Source organism: Rhinopithecus bieti, unplaced genomic scaffold (assembly GCF_001698545.2).
Source record: "Rhinopithecus bieti isolate Rb0 unplaced genomic scaffold, ASM169854v2 scaffold_7509, whole genome shotgun sequence".
Taxonomy (NCBI): Eukaryota; Metazoa; Chordata; class Mammalia; order Primates; family Cercopithecidae; genus Rhinopithecus; species Rhinopithecus bieti.
Genome location: NW_016805750.1, coordinates 3,403,026 through 3,415,642, shown reverse-complemented (window position 1 = coordinate 3,415,642; position 12,617 = coordinate 3,403,026).

Here is a 12,617-nt window from a genome sequence, read left to right as displayed (position 1 = left end):
TGTGTCTGCTTTTGTTTGTTGGTTTGGTTGGTTGGTCGGATTACAGACAGGATCTCATTCTATCACCCAGGGTGGAGTGCAGTGGTGTAATCATGGCTCACTGAAACCTTGAACTCCTGGTCTCAAGCAATCCCCTGCCTCAGCCTCCCAAAGTGCTGAGATTGCAGGCACGTGCCACTACGCCCAGCTAATTTTTGTATCTTTTGGTAGAGACAGAGTTTCACTATGTTGCCCAGGCTGGACTCAGACTCCTGGACTTAAGCAATCCTCCCACCTTAGCCTCCCAAAGTGCTGACATTACAGGTGTGGGCTGCTGCAGTCATTCAAATGCTGCTTCACATCTACTTGGCACGTATGTAGTGATGTGTTCGGGAGGAAATATTGAACCTCATGGATTATTTAGAGCAAAGGCTAGTTGCAGAATGATTCAGGAATATGGTTGTATCCTTAAACATTTTTTAAAACATCAAAACGTACTGAATATATTTGCACATTAGTAAATGTGTACAAATGATCTGGAAAGAGCCACATCAACCTGAGAGTAATGCTTGTTTACATTACATGTGCTAACATAGTGCCAGGCACTGTTCTAAATATTTCACATACATTAACATGCCTATGATCCTCGCAGCAATTTTATAGGGGTAGTTACCATCCGAGTTTTATTTTACAGAATGGGGAGTTGAAGCACAGAATGGTGAAGTCACTTGTCCAAGATCACACAGCACAAAGCAGCAGAATGATGACGCCACCCCAGGCCTCTGGGCCCTAGAATCCATCCTGAGAATCCTACAACATCTGCCTCCGCTTTGGACAAGGTTGTACTTAGATGGGATGAAGTTCATGGCAGTGATGAAAGAGAGTTTCAGCCTGATCTCTATGTCTCAGCTTTTAACTGGTAGATTATAAGCTCTTATTATTTGTGAATTGTATAATGTTACGTTGACAAGGATTATGGAAGACCAGCCTGAATGCCACCATGTGATGTCAGAGCTGGTGTTTGATTTTATGGTTTGATCAGTTTGGCAAAGTAGTGCAGTCCCAGTTGTTGCAGGCTAATGAGAATCGCTGAGAGAGACTTGCTATGAATAGGTGATGTGTTCTGTCCAAGGATAGGCCTGGTGCACAGTGGCTGGATGTGTGAAGGTTTCACTGTGTTAGGTGAGGGGATCAGCCGATAGTCCACGCCAAGGCGGGCTGGCCAAACAGGACACAGCGCACTGGGTGGCCCTGATTGCCACTCACACACTGTGAACAGCCTTTTGTGTCAGGGCAGGACAAATCCATTGTGCTGAATTAATATTGCTGATTTAAATTCCATTGTTTTGTAATACCTTCTATTTAAATGTAATAGTTTTGTGGTTTCGTTTACATTTAATTTGCAAATCTGTTTTGGCTGCCCTTGTAGAAAAGCTCTGAGTTTCAGTTGTGTAAAATGGTCAGATGGGAAGAAACCACCAGGGTGTTTCCCTAGCTTATATTTTTCTCCCCCACCTCCCCCAAGGGGCATTTGGCCTCTAAGGCTGCTCATACTCCATCCTCATTTTGCCCACTTGCTTCCCTCCTTGGTGAGCCTGCAAGTCCCCACCTTGGTCAGTTTCTTTCCCAGGGTGGGACTGCCCTTGATTTACCTTTGGGTCCCCTCTCCATGTCTGACTTTTATTAGACCTCAGCTTAGTGTTTTAAAATGCACTTTACAGAGGTAATTCGAAAACTCGTTTATGCTGAAGAGTTGATGGCTTGTGTTGGAGACAGTCTACATTCTTTAAAGAGTATGGCATATTCCACATAAAAAGTCTAAAGGCAGGATTTCAAGTACCATAGAACTTGCAGAATATGGTGCCCATCTCTCCATGTATCACATTGACTTTTGGGTTGGTGAAGATGGGGGAGGTCGTTAGCTGTCTACATATTCCTGAGATCTCCAGCTTCTACGGAAAGGGAGTTGTTGGAAAGAGGTCATAGAGAGGGAACGTGGCTTATGGGACATTTAGACATTTGGCTAAAAAGGACCTTTCTGTAGCGAGGTGTCCAGGCTTCTGTGTCTAGGGCATGTCTCTGGCATAGCGGGAAGGTTCAGGGATGCAACTGTGGTCCAGAGACACACCATACATGCTCTCTGCAACTCTGATTTCCTAGCAACAAAATCAAAGGTTTGAAGATGTGATTTCCAGGGGCTCTCCAATGTGACATCCGTGAGACTAGAATTTAGGATGATGCTTGGGGAGGGGAGCTGTCCAGTTTCAGTGGCTCAATTTCCTTCTGCCAGCCAGGGCACCTCATCAATAGTTTGTCTGCTAATGAGTTTTCTGCATTTACCAGAAGGAAGGCTGGCCCAACCCCACCTCATTGCCAAGTCAACTGGGAAACATCTGGCTGTGCAAAGGGTACCATTCACCTCTGCTCACATTCTAAATGCAAAACCCAGCGCTGGGGACATAATGGGAATTTGTGACACTCGGTGGAGAACTTTAGGCCCATAAACCATAGACAGTATGTAGTCGCTCATCTGTGACAGACATAATAGGGATAATTGTCACTTAATAAGTAATCCAAGGCTAATTAAATGTTACTAATATACATTGCAAAGATTCTTTTTTTGCTTCTCACACTATTCAGAATGTCCTGCATAAAAGGGTGCAGGGGATACTCCTGCAGGTAGAACATGAGGAAAACAGTGAAAAAATTCCATTGCAATGGGGCTGAGAAAAAATCTGTCACTCGCTTCTTGGGATCCCTTCAGCACCTTGAGAAAGGAAAATATCCTGGGCCCCCAAAATCACTAAGGAAAACTCAAGCTGGAAACTGCCTGGGGCAAACTTGCCTCTCATTCTCTTCAGTCACCCCTCTGCTCTGTGGGATAGATGCATATCTGATTTGCTTCCTTTGGAAAGGCTAATCAGAAACTCAAAAGAATGTAAGGGTTTGTGTCCACCTATATGTGACCTGGAAGCTAGCTCCCCACTTCCAGTCTTCCTGCCTTTGCTTCAAGTTGTCTCGTCTTTCCAGACTGAACCACATGTTTCCCTAAAATGTATAAAACCAAGCTGTGCCCCGACCACCTTGGGCACGTGTCATCAGGACTTCCTGAGGCTGTGTCGTGGGTGCGTCCTCAATGTTGGCCAAATAAGCTTTCTAATTTAATTGAGATCTATCTCAGATTTTCTGGATTCACCACCTATAAAGGCAGGTAGGTCCACAGAGCTTGGGGAGGGAATGGGGAGGAAAGGCCTGAACCTCCCTGCAGACATGCAGTCAGTGTGGCCAATGTATAAGCCGTGCCTTGCCCGCCTCTCTTCCCACATAGTGGTCTCTTTACTGGCAGGTGCCATGTACCTGATGGATTCACCTGTACAGCACTAGGTACCCAGCAATGCACTGGAAATTCTGTTGCAAAAACTGAATCCTTTATGTTTGAGATAAATTGACTCTGAGGAAAAGCTTTGCTTGCCCCAGGATGGAAGGGCGTAGTAGCTACACCATCCTTTAGGAAGAAGAGATGCATTCTCCGGCTCCTGAGAAGGCTGGTCCCTGACAGCTTTCAGCTGAATTCCTTCTAAGAATTGACCTCTGCTAGAGAAAGCTGGCTCCCCAAGGTCATACCACTCCCTGGGGGCAGCCCACACCCAATTACTGGTTGAGACAGGATGCAAAGATGGAGCCCTTCCAAAGGTCTTAGTCCATTTTGGCTGCTGTTGAAAAAAAAAAATAGTTCAGACTAAGTGGATGACAAGCAATAGAAATTTATTTCTCACAGTTCTGAAGACTGGGAAGTCCAACACCAAGGTTCTTACAGATTCAGTATCTGGTGGGAATAGTTTTCCTGGTTTACAGACGACCATTTTCTCCGAATCCTCCCATGGCAGAAGGGATGAGGGAGCTCTTCCGGGCCTCTTTTATTTATGTATCTTACTGTATTTTATTTATTCTTTTGAGACAGGATCTGGCTCTGTCACCCAGGTTGGAGTGCAGTGGCACCATCATAGCTCACTGCAGTCTCCATCTCCCCTGCTCAGGAGATTCTCCCCACTCAGCCTCCTGAGTACTTGGGACTACAGGCATTCACCACCATGCCCAGCTGATATTTTTATTTTTAATGGAGACAAGGCCTTGCTATGTTGCCCAGGCTTGTCTCATACTCTCCAGCTCAAGTGATCTTCCTTCCTCAGCCTCCCGAAGTACTGGGAGTACAGGCATGAGCCACTGTACCTGGCCATGGGGCCTCTTACAAGGGCCCTAATCCCACTCATGAGGACTCCATCCTCACGACCTACTCCCCTCCCAAATGCATCAGCTCCTGGTACCATCACATTGGGGGGTAGGATTTCAACATAGAATTTGCAGAGGACATAGATATTCAGTTCAGAGCTGCCTGTGGGACTGGCCGAGGCCTCACGTGTGCCTGAATCCCAGTTCACCTTCTCCCTCTGCTCAGTACTTTCCTCCTTTCATTAAAATGTTGACTCCAGAAATCCCTCTTTTTTTTTTTTTTAATTTTACTTTAAGTTTTGGGATACATGTGCTGAAAGTACAAGTTTGTTACATAGGTATACATGTGCCATAGTTTGCTGTACCTATCCTAAGTTTTAAGTTCCGCATGCATTAGGTATTTGTCCTAATACTCTCCCTCCCCTTTCCCCCCGGCAGGCCCCCTATCCCTGCATCCATGTGTTCTCATTGTTCAGTTCCCACTTATGAGTGAGAACATGGGGTGTTTGGTTTTCTGTCCCTGTGTTAGTTTGCTGAGGATGATGGTTTCCAGCTTCATCCATGTCCCTGCAAAGGACATGAACTCATTCTTTTTTACGGCTGCACAGTAGTATTCCATTGTGTATATGTGCCACATTTTCTTTATCCAGTCTATCATTGATGGGCGTTTGGGTTCAGGGATCCCTCTTAAGGAGACTTCTGCACGTGAATCTAGAGTGCAGAGTTTGCTTCCAGGCTCCCCTACCCTATGCCCTAATACAGTGTCCCAGGCATGCAGAGGACCTGGCTGAATGAAAATTCAATCGAGTGCTCCTGCACTCACTTCTCTGCCTGCTGCCACTGTATGGTGGGCTCTGATAAAGCAGGGCCTGCCCCAGGGATTTTTATGAGATGACCTCTGAAGGAGTATCCTTGTGCAGGGCCTATTAAGAGATGGAGGGAGAGCCAAGCACTATAGGTGGTATGCACCTGTAGTCGCAGGACTTTGGAAAACTGAAGCAGAAGGATCACTTGAGCCCAGGAGTTCAAGGCTACAGTGAGCTATGATCCTGCCACTGCACTCCAGCCTGGGCAACAGAGCAAGACCTTGTCTCTAAAATAATAAAAATAGAAAAAGAGATAGAGGGTGCAGGATAGGGCTTGAGAAACACCCCAGCAGGACATGGTCTCAGGGAAAGCCTCACCTTGGATCCATGAGGAGAGGGTTCTGGAGCACAGCCTGCAACTGGTGGCAAGGCCCTGGCCTTTCATCTCAGCCGGCCACTGACTGTGGCTGCCCTGGGAGCGGGTGACAGGGACATGACTTCTCAGGCATGGCATCTCTGATAGCAGAGGTGGTTATCCAGAGAAGCTATGGCCATACTTGCTGCACTTGGAGGAGGAGGGCACTGGCTGCCAAGAGCCATCTGGAGGGGACCATACTGTTTTCCCCAATGCTGGAGAGCACGTGTGTCCCCTGTGAACTGTGTCCACCCGGGCCCAGCTGACTCATCCACCCATTTCCTGTTTCCACTGCTGAATCTATGTCCGCTTTTCACACTACAGATCATTTTTTAAAGAAAGATAACTTTTATGTTTGCATGGGGCTTTTGTGTTAAAAGCCCCTTCTCATCACAATCATCTTGTTTCCTGAGCACATTGAGGGAGGTGGGACTGAGATTGCTATTCCATTTCACAACCAGCCAGCACTGAGGCCTAAGAGAGGCAGGGTTCCACCTGAAGCCACCCAGTTAGAGGCAGAGCTGAGCTCAAACCCAATCCTCCAGTGTGTGACCTATAGCCTTGGTTCTGGATTCTAGGCAAAGGCTCCCATAACGCTGCCACCAGGAGAGCTGCCCATGTCATAATTTGTGCAGTGTGCAGCTTGTGCAGTCGTATACCGCAGGCCTCCTCCTGTTCATACTGACTTGAGCTGGGGTCAGACCCCCGTGGTGAGCTGGATGATAAATGCTAGCGTAGGCCGGCCACATGGCATGGGTCTACTGCATCCTTCCCTGCATCCCACTAGCCTTGTTTCCTTCTCACAGTTTCCCTTCCTCCAAACCTCAGCTCTCATTGGTTGTTGGCTTGCCAATGTGGCTCTGGTTTTAATTGGATCTGTCTACTTGAAACTGGCCTGCCACTTAGAAGTCCCCTGCCCTCTGACACTGATCTTAGCTCCCATTCCTGGAAGGACGGTGGTTCAGCTTATCTTTTGCTGCTGGGCCAGAGGTCACTGGCCAGTGTAGGGATTGTTCCACGTGGGAACGATGCAATGAAGGGTGTGGCCAGGACACAGGGCAGGCATATCTGGTACAAAAGGGTGGCCGGTGCCCTTCACGAGGTCTGTGCACAGGACAGAATCCATGCCCTCTGTAGTGCAGGGAGACCAGAGAATCACTGGTCAAGAACTTTGGGAGAAGATTCTTATGCTGATGGAGGCTGAATGAAGGCTCCCTCCCATTCTGAATTCTGTGGTTCTAGGGCCCAAACTGTACCCCTTAGAAATAAACAGAACAACAACTCACCACCTAGATAGCTGGCCCATTTGGCGAAGTCTTTCCAGTCCAGCCATCCAAGAAACAGTCTGCCAACAGGCTGTAGCTAGAATTCTAGTAGGTCCCGGTGATCTACAATGGCCATGAGGGCCAGACACATGGTTTTCTATAGGATTGGCAAGAACAGCCAGGTGCATGTCACCGTCCACTATAGTGAAGTGGGCTTTAGACTCAGGCTGACAGACCTACCTTGACAGAGAAGAAGAAAGAAGGTTTTATTTAAAAAAATAAAATAGGGCACTGGATTTTAGGTCAGAAGACCTGCACCATGGCATTGGCCAACTAGGAGGATCTCTCCAAGATGCTGTTCTTTCATCTTAAAAAAAAAGGGGGGGGGGCATGGTAATTCCATCCGGCCTGTCTCCCAGGTGGTTTTGGAAATCAGATTGTGTAGATGTTTGTGGAAGCTGAGTATGCCCATGGGTGCTCAGCACAAGTGAGTTTGTGCAAGACAGTGACAGAACTCTGGGACTGCACCTGCCCTGACCTTCTCCCAGGCTGGAGTTGAAGGAGGCCCGGGTGTCACCTCTGTCCAACTCCTCACTCTTCATGTGCCCCCAGACCCTCCCTCCTGAGTGCAAGCAGGAGTCCTTCTTGTTGGAGGGAAGCCGCCCTGCCATCTCTTAGCTCCACCCACATCCCTTGGGCTTCCTGTAGTCAGTCATCTTCATTCTGCTTTTTTTCTTTTAAGGTTTGCTTCTTTTCAAATCCCTGCACAGAGTAAGGGGGAGCCCTGCATAGCTTCCACCTCTTTTATATACAGTAGCTTGTTTTATGACTTTGTTTTAAAAACTATTGGCTTAGGGTGCAATAACACAGATGTCTTTGCCTCACAAGAGAACCGTGAATTTCCACTTCTCTCTCCTTGGTGACAGCTACATTACCTTCCATGGATAGTCTTTTCTTTGGCCCTGGAATAGGGAGGAGAAAAAAAAACCCGCTGTTTTCTCCTGCAATTGTCCCTTGCAATAGGGCATTCGGATCGATAGAGCTGGCGCCCACTCTCCTTCATGGGGCCTCCTACCAAGTCTTCGGGAGGCAGCTGTGTCAGCAGCCTCCTGGTCGTGGAGGAAGACTTAATGTCCCCATCCCCAAAGGAGTGCTAAAGCCATCGCAGGAGAAATATCTGTTTTCTCGTGTGCGTTCTGCAGGCGCTTCCATAAGTGGTGGCAACCCAGTGGCGGGGAAACTTTGTTGGCTGCCTCACTAAATCTTCACCTGCCTGACCCCAGCCTGACAACTTCTTAACACGCGCGGAGAACAGTCAATGCTCTGTGCAGAGCCGAGAGTTCCATCAGCCTCTCTGCAAATGTCGGAGTCCCGGTTGGATGAGAGGAAGGAGCGGGAAGGCAGATTTACACACACATCATGGCCAGGCGCGGCGAGGAGGAGGCAGCCTGTCTTGTGCTCGCATGCAGAACTCTTCCCGCTCCTAACATGTCAGGCTGTCATGCTGCCTCTTCCCCGTGTGGAAGTGGTTAAGGTGTGAGTTTAATTAGCATGGAACAAAATTTCTTACTATCTAATAATAACACCTTGGATTTTTATGTTACCTGCTCTCCAACGAGCTCAGAGCATTCAAAATAAATGTGCTTCTTCATGGCATCTCTTTGTACTCCAGACATGAGGATTGATTGCGTCCCCATTTCACAGAAAGGGAAGTTAATGCAGAGAGCTATTGGTGGCTCACCAAACCATGGAGGGAACTTAACGGCAGCCTCCTAACTTAATAGATTTTTTTAGTTCTATGTAGAATCTATGGGCTTACATTTCTTGGAAAGAAGGGTGATGGAAACCACTTAGGGGTTGCAGCCACCAGGGCCTTCAGATGATGGGTAGGTGACCTTCATGAATGGAGTGGACCATGTGTGAGACAACATGGAGTGGCAGGATCTGGGCAAACTGGAGAGGGCCAGCTGCCTAAAAGGGGAAGCTTAGCCCCAGGTAATTACTGACATGCAAGAATGCAAACCCAGCCTTGCCAGGTCTTCTGATATTTAGATATACACATTTTGACCAAAAAGAAAAGAAGAAGAAGAAGAAGAAGAAGAAGAAGAAGAAGAAGAAGAAGAAGAAGAAGAGGAAGAGGAAGAGGAAGAGGAAGAGGAAGAGGAAGAAGAAGAAGTAGAAGAAGAGGAAGAAGAAGAAACAACTATCCGTGGGTCGCTACTATGTCTCCTTATTGGGCATAGCCCCAAGGCCTCCAGTGTGTGACTTCTAGACTAAAGCCATGTTTAAACTAGATGGGCACACTGGCCCTTGCTTGGCGGATGAGGGTGGGCTGAAAATGCACTGGCTTGGGAATAGTTGGAGGTTATGCTGCTAGGTGAGTGGGAGAAGACAGGTCACTGAATTGCAGAGTGGCAATGGCATGGAGAAAAGGAGGAAGAGCCCAAAGAAGTGGAGGAAAAAGCACTAATGAATGTGATCCACTGAATGACGGGTGAGCTCACCATGGTTCCTGCAGGAGATTCCTGGGTTAAGAGGTTAGAGGACAGACAAGCCCAGAGACCTTCCTGTGGGATACAGGATCCAGAAAGGTGGATGATGAGGTCTCAGCCTAACGCACTCTAGGTAGCAACAGGACGGGCAGGTAGAAATGTCCCGTGTCGTGGACATGCTCAGGCTTCGGGATTCCAGGTGCAGTCCACATTATAAAACTGTGAGCATAAATAGCTACCATCTCTATGTTGTCTCGGAATGAAAATGCTCCCCAAATAACAGATAATCCTTTAAAGAAAATACATTTAGCTTTTTATGAAAATCTTATTCCTTGGAAGGCTGGGCATGGTGGCTCACACCTGTAGTCCCAACACTTTGGGAGACTGAGGTGGGCAGATTGTTTGAGGACAGGCATTCAAGACTGGCCTGAGCAACACAGCAAAACCCCATCTCTACAAAGAAAAAAAAAAGAAAGAAAAAAAAATTAGCCAGGCGTGATGGCATGCACCTATAGTCTCAGCTACTCGGGAGGCTGAGGTGGTAGGGCTGCTTGAACCCAGGAAGTTGAGGTGTTAATGAGCTATGATTGCACCACTGTATCCCAGGCTGGATGATAGAGCAAAATCCCATCTCAAAAAAGAAAAAAAGAAAACAAAAGTGTTTCAAAAAATATTTTTTTAAAAAAGCTGGCTCTCTGGGCTTTCTTTTTATTTCATTTAATACAAATGACACAGGTGTGTGAATTGCTGTTTGAGAGCCTCTGCTCTGGTTCGCAAGAAGAAACTAGGTGGAGTGTGGCAGTAGTCACGAGAGGGAAGATGGGAAATTTGGAACGACACAGGAGCCCCCCAGCACCACTCAGCCTGGGGAGAGAAGCAAAATCAGGAGGCTAGTTTTAAGACCTGGAGGATGTTCTCAGTCAAGGCTAGAAGACAGCAGGAGACAAAGAGGAAGGGGTGAGTGTCAGGGTTGCAGGGCAGCATAACGAGCTCAAGTGAGATGCGTTCGGAGGCCTGAGGTGGCCTGGTTGACTCCATGGGCATCTCGGACTTCCAACTTGATTCAAAATCACTGGAGCCCCACCCTTTTCACTTTAGGAGCCCAGACACAGGCTCCTGCATCCCTACTGAGCATAAAAGCACACATCCGAAATTCCAGGAACAACCACAGCCGCCTCTGGACACCTAGAACAGGCAGGTGAGCTCAGCCAGGTAGCTGTTTGGGGCTGCACCAGTCTCCCTGCTGCCCAGGGACTACCCCAGCAATGGCTCCGCACAATCCATAATCCAAGAAAGCCACTGAGCAGACGCCTTCGGGAACCATTGTCTGTTCCTGCATTGGGCCCTTGTGCTGACGTTGATGAAGCTTCTCCAGACGCTTGGGCAAGAAGCTTTTCCTGGGATGAGGATTAACCACGGCTATTAGTGTTTGTGAGAGGGGAAGTCTCCTCTTCCTTCATCAGAAGTGCGTGCTTCCTGGGGATTATGAGTTAATGTATCTGGAATGGCGTCTGCCTGTCCAGGTTTTGTGGTCTCCTTGGAAGTCATATTCCAGGGCTCCCACGGGCCACCTGGCTGCAGTTCCACTTGGATCAGAGTTTGCCATTAAATGCAATGAGGAGCTCAGGCCATTTATCACAGTGAATCTCGTGCCTGAATCTGGGAGGAAATGGTCAGTGCTCCAAATCAGAGCTGAGTTCCCTGCCAGGAATGAGGTAGGGCCAGCAGTGCTGGATTTCTGGGATGCATTGAGTTGTCTGTTTGCAAAAATGATACCATTCATCTAGCCTTTCCTTTGTGTGTCGTCCATGAGGCAATGAATTCCACGGATTACACATCCATTCATTCACTCATGAAATGTTCACTGAACTCTCACTGCGTACCAGGCCTTATTCTAGGTGCTGTCAAGAGATAAGATTCCTGTTTCATATTCCAGGGGAAAAGAGAGACATAAACAAAAGCCTGAGTAACTTGAGAAAGTAATGAATGCTCAAAAGAAAATTTAAAAGAGGTTACTATGATAGACAGATATTTAAAAGAGGGCTACTGTAGACAGAATGGTGAGGGAAGGGCCTGCTCAAGGCAGTGGTATCTAAGTGGATCTGAATCCAGTCAGAGCTGAGGGTCAGGAAGATTATCCCAGGCAGAGATAACAGCAAGTGCCAGGACTCTGGGACCAGAGTAAGCATGGCATATTTGAGAAACAGAAAGTTCACTGTGGCTGAAACCAAGTGAGCAAGGCAGGACCAGTGGACGATGAAGTTGGAAGGGAGAGGCAGAAAAAATGAAGCCTTATAGGCTGTCATGGGGATTTGAGATTATACCTTAGTTGCCAGGGAAACCACTGAAGAGTTTAAGCAGAGATGTGCTGTGTGGGTCAGCATAGGAGAAGTTGTGCTGCAGTAACAAACAACTATATGAATTCATGAACTTAGAACAATTTCTCCATCTTGGCAGGGTGGGTTTGGATGGAGTTGGAAATCTGTTCCTCGTGGTTTCATCAGAAATCTCAGATTGACAGGCAATCTGCCTCCTGGAATGTTGTTAGTCCCCATGACATGAAGAAGGGCAGGTCACACTCTTTCAAAGGTATCCACCATGGGAACAACACAGGTAATATCTGTCCCGTTTCCTTGGCAAACCTAGCCATTCATGCTTGCCTTTCTTCAGGAATACTTGTTGCTGGCACTAATGGCTATTACACAGGGCACGTTTTGGTAGAAGGAGAGCCTAGGGACCCAGCAATAGTCCCTGTCATCCCAGCATTCATGGGCCTGTGTTCCACCATTGAACCACTTAGAAATATCATCCCCTCAACAAGGCCAATCCAGGTGTGGAGTTTGATTGCTGATGTGGTACTAGAAATTGCAGTTGTTGCTCTGACCTTTTCCAAAATAACTGGGAAGGAGCTCCATGAATGCAGCTTTTTGGGAGTACAAATGCAATGCTGCAAAATACAATGACCCCTGGGCTGCTGCTGGCCATCCTCATGCCTGTGAGCACTCAATGCCACCCACCTCTGCAGCAACCTGGGAAAGACACTTGCCTGGCTTGGGTGACCCTCACCATAAAAGCACCAGATGTCCCCACTTTCATGGAAAAGCCTGGGATGGCCCAATGTCCCAGTGAGGCTCCCCAAATTCTCCTTTGCTGTTGTTGACTCTAATCTCTGGTGGCTTTAAATCCTGCAGGGCTATAGCTACTGTGATCTTTACCATGTGGATGTCCCCGCTGCTGGGTCTTCCCTCTGTTTCCCTGATGTCTCCTTCTGCAACCTTGGCCTGCCTGCAGCGAGTGGCCTCCTTATGAATTGCAACCCCCTGACCATGGCAGGTCCTCTGCAGAACTCTGGATGCCACCAGAGCATCAAGGATCACTGTCCTCCAGTGTGAGTACTCATTGACTGAACTCCAAAGAGAGTGGCCTTTTC